Below are 14,529 nucleotides of genomic sequence, written 5' to 3' on the forward strand. Positions count from 1 at the left end.
AGTCTGCAGCAGAAGATGAGGAGATACACCAGAGCCTGGTGCGGGATTATGACATACTGTTTTCCCGCACCAGCCAGAATCAGCAGGAGAGGGCTGCACTGTGGCAAGACCTTGTCCGTAGGGTAAATGACATTGGCATGCATAATAGGACATATGAGCAGGTACGACATCACTGCAGTGATTTAATCAGAAATGTCCGTCAGCGTGCGTCGGATATCCACAGGCAACAGGTTGCCACAGGAGGTGGTGTGGCCACACATCCCCCCCTCACCAGACTGGAGGGGCTACTCCTAAGTGTTGTGGCTCCAGCCCTGGAACAGCAACAGCTGTACACCTGCATCATGATGGAGGCTGGATCCACACAGCAGCACGACATGGAGCATGCAGGTAATATGCCATATGTACACTTGACTGTTCTGTACACTGTTAGTTTATGCATGTGTAAGGTGTGTCCGTGGTATGTAGCTGTCAACATAGTATGTAATTGTGCAGGTGTGATATTGGCAATATCAGCAGCTGACGTGTGAAAGGCAACTGGTGTACTACTGCACTGTATCATATGCAGTATCAATGGCACAGTTGTGCCAACTGACATTAATCTCCTCATTTCTGCAGGTCCCTCCGGTGTTACAGCAAGGCAGGCCATCCATGCTGGTGAGTGTGTTTAACAATACCTATAATAGTCCTGATAGTGCTAGTAATACTAGAGTAACTCAGTAGTGCTCTGTGTGTATACTGCGGGGTGTGCATGTGTGCAGGTGTGCCTGTGTCCACGTGTGCATGTGTGCATGTGTGCCTGTGTCCACGTGTGCATGTGTGCATGTGTCCACGTGTGCATGTGTGCATGTGTGCATGTGTGCATGTTTGCATGTGTCCACGTGTCCACGTGTGCATGTGTGCATGTGTGCATGTGTGCATAAGTGCATCACTGGTAACATTGTGTGGACACTGTAAACTGTGTTTCCTGTCTTCCTCCCACAGGTTCTGGTGCTGCTCTGGTGTTCTGCAGCAGGGAACCTGAATCTGGTGCCACAGGTACTGGTAATGATGATATCTGTGTAATGGCACAGGAAGGTGTGTCAGGGTCCGCCATTGGTCAGCCAATTGACAGTACACAGCTGTCAACCCCATCATTGCGCACAGTCATCCTGCCAGTACAGCCTTTGTCACCATTGTCCCTAGATGATGGACAGGATACAGTGGGCATTGACCAGGGTAATGTGGTATCTGTTGCACATGCTTCCCCACACAGCAGCCATGGGCAGGGTCCTGCAATTGTACCGCACAGACAGTTGCCCATGGGTTCTCGAGGGAGCATCCGTGGGCGTACTGCCTCTGGCAGACATGCCCAAAGAGGTCTGTCAACCTCAGCTATGTTTCGGGCTGTCATGCAGGCACAGTCGCGTATGGAAAGGTACACCAGACAGGGTCTGAGGGAGCTGAGAGCATGTCGCACAGCCATCACTGACAGTATGCGTGACATCGCGGATGCTATCCGTAATTTCACCGATGTCATAAACAGACGTTGTGGGGACATATTACAGCAGTTCCACAACCAAATGTCCATGAGCCAGGGCAATGGTGGGCAGTTGCAGTGTCGACGTGGCCGTATGCCAGCAACAGCAGCAGCTGGCAGTCGGCACGGATGACAACAGGCCCGCGCACACCCCCATAGTGCCAGCAGCAGCCCCAGCAATGCTGGGTCTGTGCTGTCATCAGAACGCCCCAGGAGACCATGTGCACGTGGCCCTGGACAGTCCCAACAGGGACCTGTGTCCAGTCAACACACTCCCGCTTCTGATGACAGTACCCAGTCTGGCTTAGTACCGGATACGGTCCATAGCACCTCTGCCAGGCACAGGTACCATGTCCATGCCCACAGATACCGATCTGTATGACCTGCCAAGTGCAGTCTGTGGCTGTCCACAAACCCCTGTATATGGCAGCCATGAGGTGGAACTGTGTGCATGCATACACACATGCGAAATGTTAACACCTAGGGCTACCACATACACGCACACACTGCACCAACAGTGCCCCACCCTGTACTGCTGTCCCTCACCAACACGCATACACACACATGTCAATTGGTGGTATCAGTGGCTGACTCAGGCATACCTAATTCACACCCTGTGCATATGATGAAACTCTGCCACCTCCTGCAATCTCCAACATCAGTGCAGGAACAGGTAAACACGTTGCTGATGCACAGGGTGACTACATAGAAGTGTATTAGTAGTATCATGTTGGTAACAGTACAGTGTGCTGATATGACTGTGTGTATATCCCAGCATGCCTGATGCAGTAACCGTATGACTGTCCTGAATTGTTATCTGCACCCATAGTACGTACCAAAGTGTAACAGCTCCACATTATTGCATACCGGTGGTAAGAATGTCAACAGATAGCCACATACATGGGTAGCACAGGGGGGAAGCTAATGCAAGTAGTGATACGCAATGATGGACATGTACAGTAATGGTGGCAAGTTGCCCACAACGACTATGCAATGTGGATGTTTGCGCATGTTGATATGTGTGCAGTTCCAATGTAATCCAAATCACAATTAACTATGACATAATATCAGTTCTACCATGGGCATCTGCGCTGTGCATTCTTGGGTACATGTTGATAGTGCCTACATATTTGCACTGTTACCTACTGTTAGTGTTACCCCTTCTTTGTTGTACAATGGACTACTTCCAGCCCTGCTTACTGTAGCTTTGTTTGCATGCATGTTCGCTTGGGGTTCCCTGGAACACTGCTTTCACCTGCACTGCAGAGTTACAGTGCTTCTGTGGACTCCTAGTGACATCTGCATAGCGTACAATATGTATGTCAAGTTTACACATGACAGAATGTCACTGTCTGTCCTGTTCACATGTACGTTGCCTGTGACACATTGCACATGTCTTACCTGGCATTTACCCACGTGTGCAGTCATATATGCCAGTGCTATGAAACAGTAGCAGTACACCCACACATACACACCTTCAGTATGTTGTTCCCCATTGGCCCTATGTGTTGGTACTCACCATGGCAATCACACTACTAGGGTAGCATGTGCAAATGTAACCTGTGAATCACCTCTATGGTCCAGTTGTGGTTTATGTGAGTCATGTGGCAATGTCACAGCTGCCACATGTATGCAGTCAACCATCACCCTTGGCCAGGAATGTACAACACATGTGTGGGATGCCACCACATAGCCAATCTGGGGACTGAGCACTCTGAACCCAGTAATGCCATACCCTGTCAGGTGGCATGTCATACTACAGTGACTACAATACCAGTCAGACATAGAGACGCACTGACAGCACGCTGAACACACTAGGGCATACTTGAGGACTCAGAATAGCATCCTGCCTGAGCATCACACACCTCCGCAGCTGGCACACAGGCATATGTTATGTCAGAACAGAGCACATGCCACACATGGCACACACATCCCGTGTGCCACACACTCACAGCCTGTAGTTGGCTCCCGCTCAACAGGCTGTACATGGTGAAGGTCACAGTGATATGCCTCTGGGGCACTATGGTCCACCACAAAACACATGCATACAGGTCAGTCAGAGGCATGGACACATATGACTCAGTCATTGACCATGCCACTATGGATGACCTGAGATATACCTCCCTGGACTACATGATAGGGAACATAGAAGGGATCTCTCAGCATGTGGCATGGGCCAGTATGAGCCTGATCTTGGTTGCCATCATACCCTCACCAGGTATGCTACCACTATATGTAGGAAAGGTGTTCTATGTCTACATTCTGCTCAGTCTCCAATGTCATTCATAGGGTATCCACTGGCTGTCAACGTGTGCTTACATGCTAGGGAAGCCACAATGATGTGCGAGGGGCAGCTTGCACGTGACACCCATGGCCCAATGTATATTGGCGAAGCCCGTTGATACACACATACTGCCTTATGCTGCAGGACACGGATTACATAGCCACCTCCGCGGGTATCACACAGGATAGGACACTAACAGTGATGCTACACAACACCAGCAGTGTACACCACAAGATGCATGCACTGGACACTGTCCTCAGCACGGTGAACTGCAATGTCTGTGCAGTACCAGAGTCCTGATTCATGGCTCACAGTTGCAACCCATCACTGCCAGGTTATACCTCATACCGTGCCTGCCGTCCCCTACAAATGTAACACACATGGACAGGGGGGTGGTATCCCAAGGCACCACAGATACACACACCTCCAGGTTGTTGGCACAGCACAAAGCATCAGGGCCTAGTCATGTGCAGCTAACAGTGTGTCGGACTGCCATCTGGTTCATAGCCTGGCACACACAACCCTCCCATACACAGGAAACCCACCTATCCTCCATAACAACACTGGCAATATGATAGTCTCAAGAACTGTCTTTATATGGCTGGACTGCATCCAGCCAAACATTGTGCGTGAGCATTACTGTAGCTACAACAAACTAGTTGAAGGGTTCCCAGCATGTGGTCACTGAACTGCAGTGGAATGACATGTTAGCACTCCCACAACAGGTGGGAACATGCAGCACCTGTACATTAACTACATGTAGACTATATGGGCCAGACCAGATGTGTATCCCCTGCTGTAGGTATTTTACCATATACACCCACACTGTATAGACACATACCGCGTGCGGCCCCTGCACAGTAAGACACAGTCATATTGTTATGCATTGCAAATACCATTTATCCACTCGAGGCATGTGTCACACATGGTAACTACTGCAGGTCACAGGTATTTATGTGTATGTGTCACACACATACATCATGTGTGCATTGCCATTGCTGGTTTAGGCAATGGCATGCATTGCTATGCACAAAGACCCACACAAGGTCAAAATGTGTGACACAACCACACATGGCAGTTGTGGGTTACCAGAACATACCTATCTGTACTCTGACAATGGTAATAGACCCAGTAGCAGAGCGCACTATTGGCATTACTGGCCAACTAGCCCTGTGTGGCTGTGCTGATAGTGTGGTGACATCCCCTGTGTTTACTGGGGGAATATGCAGCATCTGGTGTATTGTAATATTTGCCAAAAGGATCTGTTCTCTCACACTTGCATTTACACACACTCTACTACCCCCACACACACTTGCAGGATTCATACCCCTACCTAAGTCACAACACGTGAGAGAAACGCATTAGTGAAGCGCACTATTCGGATTAGTAGGAGGTTCCTCTTCTCTGGCTGTACTTATAGGGTGCTGACATCATCAGTGTTTTGAAAGGGTAATGTGCATCAGGTAGTGTGATCTCCTGATTGCCAAAACTAACATGTTTTTCAAACAGAATTGCACACACACAAACTCCCTACATCGAAGCACACACACACTTGCCGGTTTCAAACCCCTACCTAACTATGTTATGACACTTGAGAGTGACAATGTAGCAGACTGCGCTATTCAGATTACTGGTAGGTGTTTCTTCTCCAGCTGTATGTATAGGGTGCTGACATCATCACTGTTTGGAAAGGGTAATGTGCATCATGTAGTGTGATCTCCTGACTGCAAAAAAGCACATGTTTTTCATACAGAATTGCACACACACAAACTCCCCACATCCAAACACACACACTTGCCATTTGCAGGTTTCAAACTCCTACCTAACTAGATTATGACACTTGAGAGAGACACATTAGCGGAGTGTGCTATTCGAATTACTGGGAGGTTTCTCTTCTCCTGCTGTACTTATAGCGTGCTGACATCATCCGTGCTTAGATAGGGAAATGTGCATCCTGTAGAGTGCTTTCACAGTTGCCAAAAGGGACATCTCCCTCACACAGACTTGCACACACACTAACCCCCCCTCCACACACACTGGGCAGTTGCAGGATTCAAACCCCTACTTAACTATGTTATGACACTCATGACAGACACATTAGCAGAGCGCGCTATTCGAATTACTGGGAGGTTTACCTTCTCCTGCTGTACTTATAGGGTGCTGACATCATCCGTGCTTAGATAGGGGAATGTGCATCCTGTAGAGTGCTTTCACAGTTGCCAAAAGGGACATCTCCCTCATACAGACTTACACACACACTAGCCCCCCTCTACACACACTGGGCAGTTGTAGGATCCAAACCCCTACCTAACTATATTATGATACTCATGACAGATGGATTAGCGGAGCACGCTATTTGAATTACTGGGAGGTTTATCTTCTCCTGCTGTACTTATAGGGTGCTGACATCATCCGTGCTTAGATAGGGGAATGTGCATCCTGTAGAGTGCTTTCACAGTTGCCAAAAAGGACATCTCCCTCACACAGACTTGCACACACATCAACCCCGCTCACACACACACACACACACACACACACACACACACACACACACACACACACACACACACACACACACACACACACTGAGCAATTGCATGGTTCGAACTCCTACCTACCTATATTATGACACTTGAGGGAGACGCATTAGCAGAGCGCACTAACCGAATTACTGGGCATCTGGTCTGCACCTGCAGTATTTATAGGGTGCTGACATCTTTATTTCTACAGAGGTATGTACATCTAGTACTACCTGTCAGGTGGGGGATAGCATATATATGCATTTGCAGCCACCTACGTCAGGGTCAGATATGCACATCGCACTGGCAGGTTATGTTCTATACCATGCTTCATGACCACAGGACCTGTAACACACAACACAACCAGTCCAGAACACCACATCCACATTCAGGACACACACTTAGCTTCCCTGGGAACAGTGCCGGGATATGCAGGTGTTCACATACACCATTCCAGTTGTTAACATCAGGTACAGGCATATTGTGTGTGAGAACTACTCAGGCCTCTACCACTTTACCCTACAGCCACTACAATTTGTGGGTCCATGTGCTATGGCAGAACCACACACCACAGCCACATGGGGGAATACATATTGCACCTGTCCATCTGCAACATGGGTACTCACTGTTCCACACCAGAGGTAGACCACCATTGTTGATATCTGACCATACCCACCTTTCCCTGGACATCCATATCCCATCCCCACCCCCAGGCAAGGTTGTCACTGCACACAAACTGTATTTAGTGCAAGCAGACTCTACACTTGTGAAGACTGGGGTGGACGACTTCAAAGGACCCATGCTGGGGGACTATACTGGCCACTCAGCATAATCCTTGACAATTGCATTCTATGAGCATGTGTACTGTTTGCATTGATCATGCTATCCCACATATACCCATGACTGCTCCACAACAAGACACCTGTCAGGTGTACACCAGCCATATATGAGCCGTCAAACAGACAGAGTGAGCTACTACATTGCAGAGCTGTAGCCCACAGAGGGAGGACATCTGTGAACAGTTCCAGCACGGCACTTCATTCACACATAATCATCACAACACAGTGTTGACAGTGGAATTGTCCAGACAATGCAGATCGGGCTCCCCTCAGTCTGTTATTGATGGCCACTTACTGTTAGAGATCCTCAGCAACCCTCTTCCAGCATACACCAACAACATGGCTGTGGCTTAGCACATTCAAACCCTGGGATCTCCACTGTGCCCCTGCTTGACAGAGGCACAGCTCACTAGCCTCACACGTTGCCTTATGTGACCTACTTTACAGTGGCACAGTAGCCTACTGTACTGGGGATGCAGATGCCAAGCACACTCTGGCTGAGCTGTCATTCCCTAGGGCAACAAGCCTAGTACTGACCTCTACACCCATATGTTCAATTGTCAGATGCACAATATTTGTTGTGCTGTTCTACTGTTTGCAGGTCTTTATTGCCATAGCATTCGCTGTTCCTATGACCAACTTGTGTATCTGTGGAAGATGTTTGCATATGATGGCGATCCACTATATCACTTATGTCTCTGTAGTCATTTACTGTGTGCACTGGGCAGATTGCTGTGTTGTGGTTGGTTCCTGGAATGACACATACAAATACCAGATATGTGTGACCAACTGCTAAACGGAGATATGGCCTAAGTGTGTGAGCATGCCCAGTTCAGCCTTTCCATGCCATGTTGTCTGACATATGCCTCATTTATCAAAGTTTGCGAGCATGCCCAGTGTGAGCTTTCCATATGTTGCACTGTGAAGTCCACCACATATTTGGGTGTGTGTGAACTTCAACAATATCTCACATTTATGGTTGTGTGTTGGGTGTCATGTTGTGTACTAACTGGCCAACTGCTTCATGTCTGCCACAACAGGGATTATACTGTGCCTGCAGGGATTGCATGGGATACTTTGCAGACAGTTGTCAACATACTTTCATAATGACCTAACACTGTAGTACCGTATAGTGTACTGGTTCAGTACTTTCACTGTGGTGGACAGAATCCTGGGCTTTAGTCCTATCACTGCTTGACATCTTCATAGTAAGCACAACAGACTGTGTAGGGGCCAGTTGTGCACATATGACCATGTTGCATTATGTTCAGATATGGACTACCTACACCAGGCTCATCCAACATTGGTAGTGTATTCCACAACATAGGTGGACATTGGCAAACACTAGCGATGTTCCCTAGGCCATTTGTGATGCTAGTCACAGGGTGTGTTTGTCCTTCGACACACATTGTAACTGGAGTTTGCCATGACATATGTCATGGTTAGTATACTGTGCCTCCGTCTACCTCTGACATAACAGTGATACCCAGGGTTAACCTACCATCTCCCATCCACTCATCGGGATTCCTCTTGAGGGGTGTCGATAGGGGACTCTCTGGCTAACCTGTACTGGGAGTTTACTCAAGAGTGGGGGTGCCTTCTGTGTTATGGATCATTCTGTACAGCTTGTCCTATTTATGTCAGTGCTGGGGTTCAGGTCTCTCATGTGCATAGCTCACTGCCATTCAGATTGTACAAGGTGCAGCATGTTCATTGATTCCAGCTTGGACATGGCTTCATACATCAGGCACAGCTTGCCTGTAGCTGGGCAGAATGGCAGTGTGTGGAGCTGCAGTTTGTTTGCTCAGGCAACACATGGCATCTGTTCATGCTCTTTGCTACTCCTGGTGGGGTACTGTTGTGGACTTTACAGTTGATGGAGGTGACTGCTGGGGTATATCCCACAGGGGCTATTCTAGTCAATTGTGACGCTGATGAAGGATGACTGCAGAGCCACAGTGACCTCCCCTTATCTACATCTGACAACCTTCATGATTGGGTGGGTATATGGTATGTTTCTGCGAACACTACAGCCACATGTTTGTCTAATGCAGGATATCTATCACCTTGTGTCCCCAGGTCTCTCATTACATGTTAGGTACGTAATGGGTTAACACCTGTGTGGTAATTTGTGGGCACTTACTGTATATCCATGGTGGTTGTCTATACACAGTTGTACAATTAGCTTGCTGACATGGCTATGGCTCCAGTTGTCTGTTTCTAGGTGGCTCTTTTGTGGGTTGCTTGTGTCAGCTGGGGGTCGGATATGGTGGGCTGTTTGTACTCCACTGCATACATGTTCAGTCACAGTCCTTCCATGTTGGCCTGTACCTATGGGACATATATACGGAACGGGGGGGTCCCAGGACCAAGCCTTGTGGGATGCCACTCATATCTGCTTTGTAGCCTGACATGGATGCAGCATGTCTGACCATGTCAGTTCTGTCCTTGGTCTGGTTTGCAACCCCTCTACTGACATAGGGGTTTATATTTAAGCTGGTGAACATATCCATACTGAACTCGTAGGGTATTGTCTGGAAGCATATGCACGGTCCAGCTACGCTGTGTGGACCACATTGCCCTCATCAATGACCTTAATGACTGTTTCAAATGGGTCAAACATGTTTAGGGGCAGGATCTGCAGTTATGACAGCCACACTGTGTAGGGTCCAGTGTCAGTACGTCCATGATAGCTTTATGTCTGCGGTACATACTGATCCTTTCCATAGCTGTGCAGACCAAGCTTGTCAGGATCCTGGGGTGGTAGTTTGCAGTATCCATTCAGGCAACACCTTTGTTGTGAAGGACCACTGTTGTTGTACACTGCTCTTTGGGTACATATCCTGTGGTAAGGCTGACATTGGGCAGTAGTGTGATTTGGCATTCCATTATTCTTGGAGTCCATGTTGGCCTCAGCCCAGGACACCATCACATACCTTTGCTGCTGTGTGTTTTGCTTTGCAGATGATGGCTGTTACCTCAGCATCTGCAATGTCAGGGGACCAGCAGTCTGCTGGAATAGACATTTTGCATTCTGGGGGGGGGGGGGGTTGCACTGAACCTGTCAGGTTGTATGTTGGCAATATGTCTGTTTGTTTGCTATGTTGTTTTTAATATCTGTGTGATTCGGAGCATATCTGTGAATTCCCAACATGGTTCCTACCATCAGTTAAGTAAGCCTTGTGATCATCCTTAGTGTCCTGTACAATTTGTATCTTCATAGGTTCATGGGTTCATACTAGGCTATCCACCCTAGGGCATTAGTAAGCCAAGCTAGAGTGTGTGTATCTTTCACCGCCCCTTGCTATGTGACTATTATGGCCATTTATGATTTTCTTTACTGTGCCTCTGTCTGGATGTGACACAGTGAAGATCCCCAGTGTACATGTACGATCATCCATCCACTTGGCAATATTCCTGTTGAGGGGCCACTGGGTTATGTATCTGTCCTTCCAGCACATACTATTTCATTATGTGTTGAGGCTGACATCTGTCACTCTCACAGCTCCAATGGCTTTGATTTCCTGTGGTGGAGTATGTCCATTACTCCTGTGTTGGACATGGCCTTGTACAACAGACATACAATGCCTCTGTGTAGGCAGTCTGTGACTGCATTCAGCTGGGGTGTCTACAGCCAGGCAGCATATGACATATATTTGACACCCTTTATCCTCTTGGTGGGGTACCTTTGAGGTCTTCCTAACCGCTGCAGGTGTCAGGTACGGTACATCCCATATGAGTCATTGTACTAGATTATGGGTCTGATAAGGGAACAGTACAGGGGCACAGTGACCTCTGTTGATGTAGATGTGAATCCTTTCATGATACGGTGTCCAATATAGACAGTCTTCCTAGCCACATTGGCATTGTGAGTGTCACATGACAGGTTACTGTCGACTTGTGTCCCTAGGTCCCTGATTACTCCTTGCATACATAATGGTTTACCACCTATGTGGTAATTTGTGAATACCTTGCCTGGTATTTGGTGGGACATTCATACTGTCCAGTGTCTTCAGGATGTCTGGGTGGGGTTCTTATGTGTGAGAGTGTGGTCTGTCGCATGCTACAGACTGTACAGCAGTTTTGACTACACTTAGGTGCACATGGGTGGTCTTCGCTGCTTCGTGCATTGTCAGTTACCTGGCCGTATGGGTGTCTGTGCTGCATATGGATACTCACCCTCCTTTCATGTTTTGGTCTAGGTGTTGGGGCCATGACGCATGATATGTGGTATAACCTGGTAGTGCTGGTGTGCTATCAGTAGGCTTGCAGCAGGCTTCTGTCACTGCACAGACATCGATGTTCTCATTACTGGGAAGTGCCTCAGGGGCATGCATATTGCAGTTTACACATCTGGCATTGGTCATCATTACCCTTATGTTTCTTACCACTTATGTTTTCTAGGGTGGTGGGTTAGTCTTTTTGGCCTTGCCTACGTACGGCTCTATGGAGGTGGCAAAGGCCTTATCCAGTATCCAGACACCCAGGGGTAACAGGTGCAAGCCATCCCTGGAACAACAGCATGGCTTGTCATGCATGACATCTCAAGCAGACAGACATTAGACCCTCTTGGACTGACAGCTGTAACTGTGCCACCTGTTAAAGCTAATCATTCTGTGTTTGTACTGTGGCATCATTCTTGGTGAGGGTTGGATGCTGCAAACGGCCAGTGTCATACCGGCCTGGAGTACATACTCAGAGAGCTCATCCATGTCTCTTTTCATGTAGTCCAGGGAGGTACATCTCAGGTCATTCACACCAGCATGGACAATGAGTGCATCATATTTCTGCTTGCTTTGGGGTGACCTGCGTACTTGTATTATGTGGCATATTGTGGCAGCCTACAGGCAGCTTACTGTACCCTTTCCCTTGTTCAGTCTGGTGAGTGGGACTGCAGTGTGTCTACCTATACAGACACCTATTACAACTGTATCAGGCATGTTGTTTCTCCTTCTGGCCTGTAACTGTTTGGCACACCAGCTTTGTGTACTATGTGTTGCATGTGCTATGTTTGAAGGTTGTGGTTGCTTGGGATCTGCTTTGGAGGCCTCTGTTGGTGTGGTGTGTTTGTAATTAGGGCCTCCGGGAATGTTTTTCTGTGTTTATGTGTTTGGTTTACAGTTGTGATAGGTCTATGTGGGACTGGGTTTGTGGTGTATGTGGTTACCTTCTCCTCCTGACTAGTTTTGACAGTACTGAGTTGGGGGAGCTCAGCCTCCGGTTTGGATAAATGGTTCCATCTCTCACATATATTTGTATTTATTGGGGGGAGTTATGGGTTGTCTGTGTACTTGGGGCAGGTGTCACATTGCCTCTGGATTCACAGATTCTACTTGTTGTGGCTAGCCTTAGTGGATTGTATGTGTGGACATATTTTATTGCCATACTACTGATCAGTGATTACTTCCCTTTTTATGTTTGCTCTATCATGTAGTAGCTTCCTCATTCTCTTGCATGGTTTGGTAATGGCTGGAGTCCAGCATGCCAGATGCCTGCGTGTATGGCATTGTGTCTTGTTGTTATTTGTGATTGCATAATCCAAGCATTCCTGGCTGTGTCCATGGAATGCCTGTATAACATGTTCTGCGGTGTGTCCCATATTCTGCACTTGCACAGGGCCTTTCGTGGATTCCACATCGGTTTGGAGGGGTGCAACCTATGCTTTACACATGTTTTTCACTGTGGTTTTCTGGCCAGAGACTGTGGTCAGGATGTGTATATCCAGTGTGATTACTCTATGGTCTGGTCTTACCAGTGAGGGATACACTTCTCATCTCACCATCCAGTACACATGTTGCTGATTATCACATCCAGTATGCTTACCCCTCTTGTGGGAGTGGTACATTGTTCCTGGGCATTTTGGTTTATGGATTCTGGGAACTTTTCTCCTACTGTGTTGGTGCTAGTATAATGCTCCCAGTGTATGTCTGGGTATTTTCAGTCAAGCAATATAATGTGGTTTGGGGGGCTTGATATGTTCATGTATTCCAACATAGGCCAGGTGCAGTTCCTGGTATTAGGACAGTAGTCTGCAGCAGGCTATATACTGGGAGGCGGTTTTAGCCATTGGTATTTGACCATGGCTAATCCATGCTGCTTCTTGTTGTGGTACCAACATGGGGGTGTGGTTATCCTTGAGATTTATTGCTAGTCACCCTCCTTTTGTAGCTTGTTCCATGTTTTGTGGCTGTACAGCACAGTATGAGGTGTAACCTGGTAGTGTTAGGGTGCTGATGTGAGCCTTGACCCAGTTTTCTATTACAGGACTGCTATCAACATTCTCCATAATGTGTGCGTTTACACTGCACGCATCTTGCTGTTTAGACTTCTGGCATTGGGTAGCATTACATTTAGGTTCCTATCCCTTGTGGTACCTATGAAGGTGGGTTTGTGTTTTGAGACTTAACTATTCAGGGCATGCTGTGGGTACTGACAGCCTTTGCCAGTATCCATGGGGTCTGGACTGATAGGTGCATGCCACCCCTAGCAGGAGGTGCATCATGTCATGCTCCGCATATCTTCCCAAGCTGAAACACATTGGCTCCCCTTTGACTAACTGCATTACTTCAGCCAGTTATTGCAATTGATCATCCCATCGTCATTTTGTGGCTTCATGCTTGGTGAGGGTGGATGTTAGTCAGGGTCCTCAGGTGTGCATATAGTACATGGTGTTACATTACTTAACACATGGCATTCATGCCTCAGGTGGTGCTGCAGGGCTGCCTCTGTCAGATGCACATATTACACTCCCTGTACATGTTTGTGAGCAGGTCATGTCATTTTAGGCACCCCTGTTATTATTTCAGTGAGTCAGAGGGGGTATCATTCCCAGTGTTCCTACTGTGCCAGTGTATGTGCTATGGCGTTGCCTCTTTGCCAAGGCCAGGGCATACTGGGCATGCCTCCTTCTGCCTACTGGGGCAGGCTCAGGTTGTTCCTCCTCCGAGTCACGCTCTGCCTGTGATGGCCTTGGCAATGGTGGGGGGCTGTTTGGCCCGGCCCTATGCTGGTCCTGCTGCAGCTGTTTTCGCAAGATCATATTATGTAGCATAGCACATACCATGACAATTTGGGTACATGTAGTTGGTGAGTACTGCAAGGCTCCACCAGATGTGTCCAGACACCGGAACCGTGACTTGAGCAGCCCAAACACATGCTCTATTACATTACGTGTTTGTGCGTGTGCCTCATTATGGCGTTCCTGTTCAGGTGTGTGTGCGTTTCTGATGGGTGTCATCAGCCACGGCTCCACTGCATAACCTGCATCCCCCACTAGGTGTCCGTGTGGGATGCCCCCATTGGCAAATGTCTGGTACAGCTGCGTCAAATGCCAGATGTGCGAATCATGGTAGCTCCCAGGGCAGCCAGCAC

The sequence above is a fragment of the Protopterus annectens genome, chromosome 17.part0 (assembly GCF_019279795.1).
Source record: "Protopterus annectens isolate FY-2018-M chromosome 17.part0, PAN1.0, whole genome shotgun sequence".
Lineage (NCBI taxonomy): Eukaryota > Metazoa > Chordata > Ceratodontiformes > Protopteridae > Protopterus > Protopterus annectens.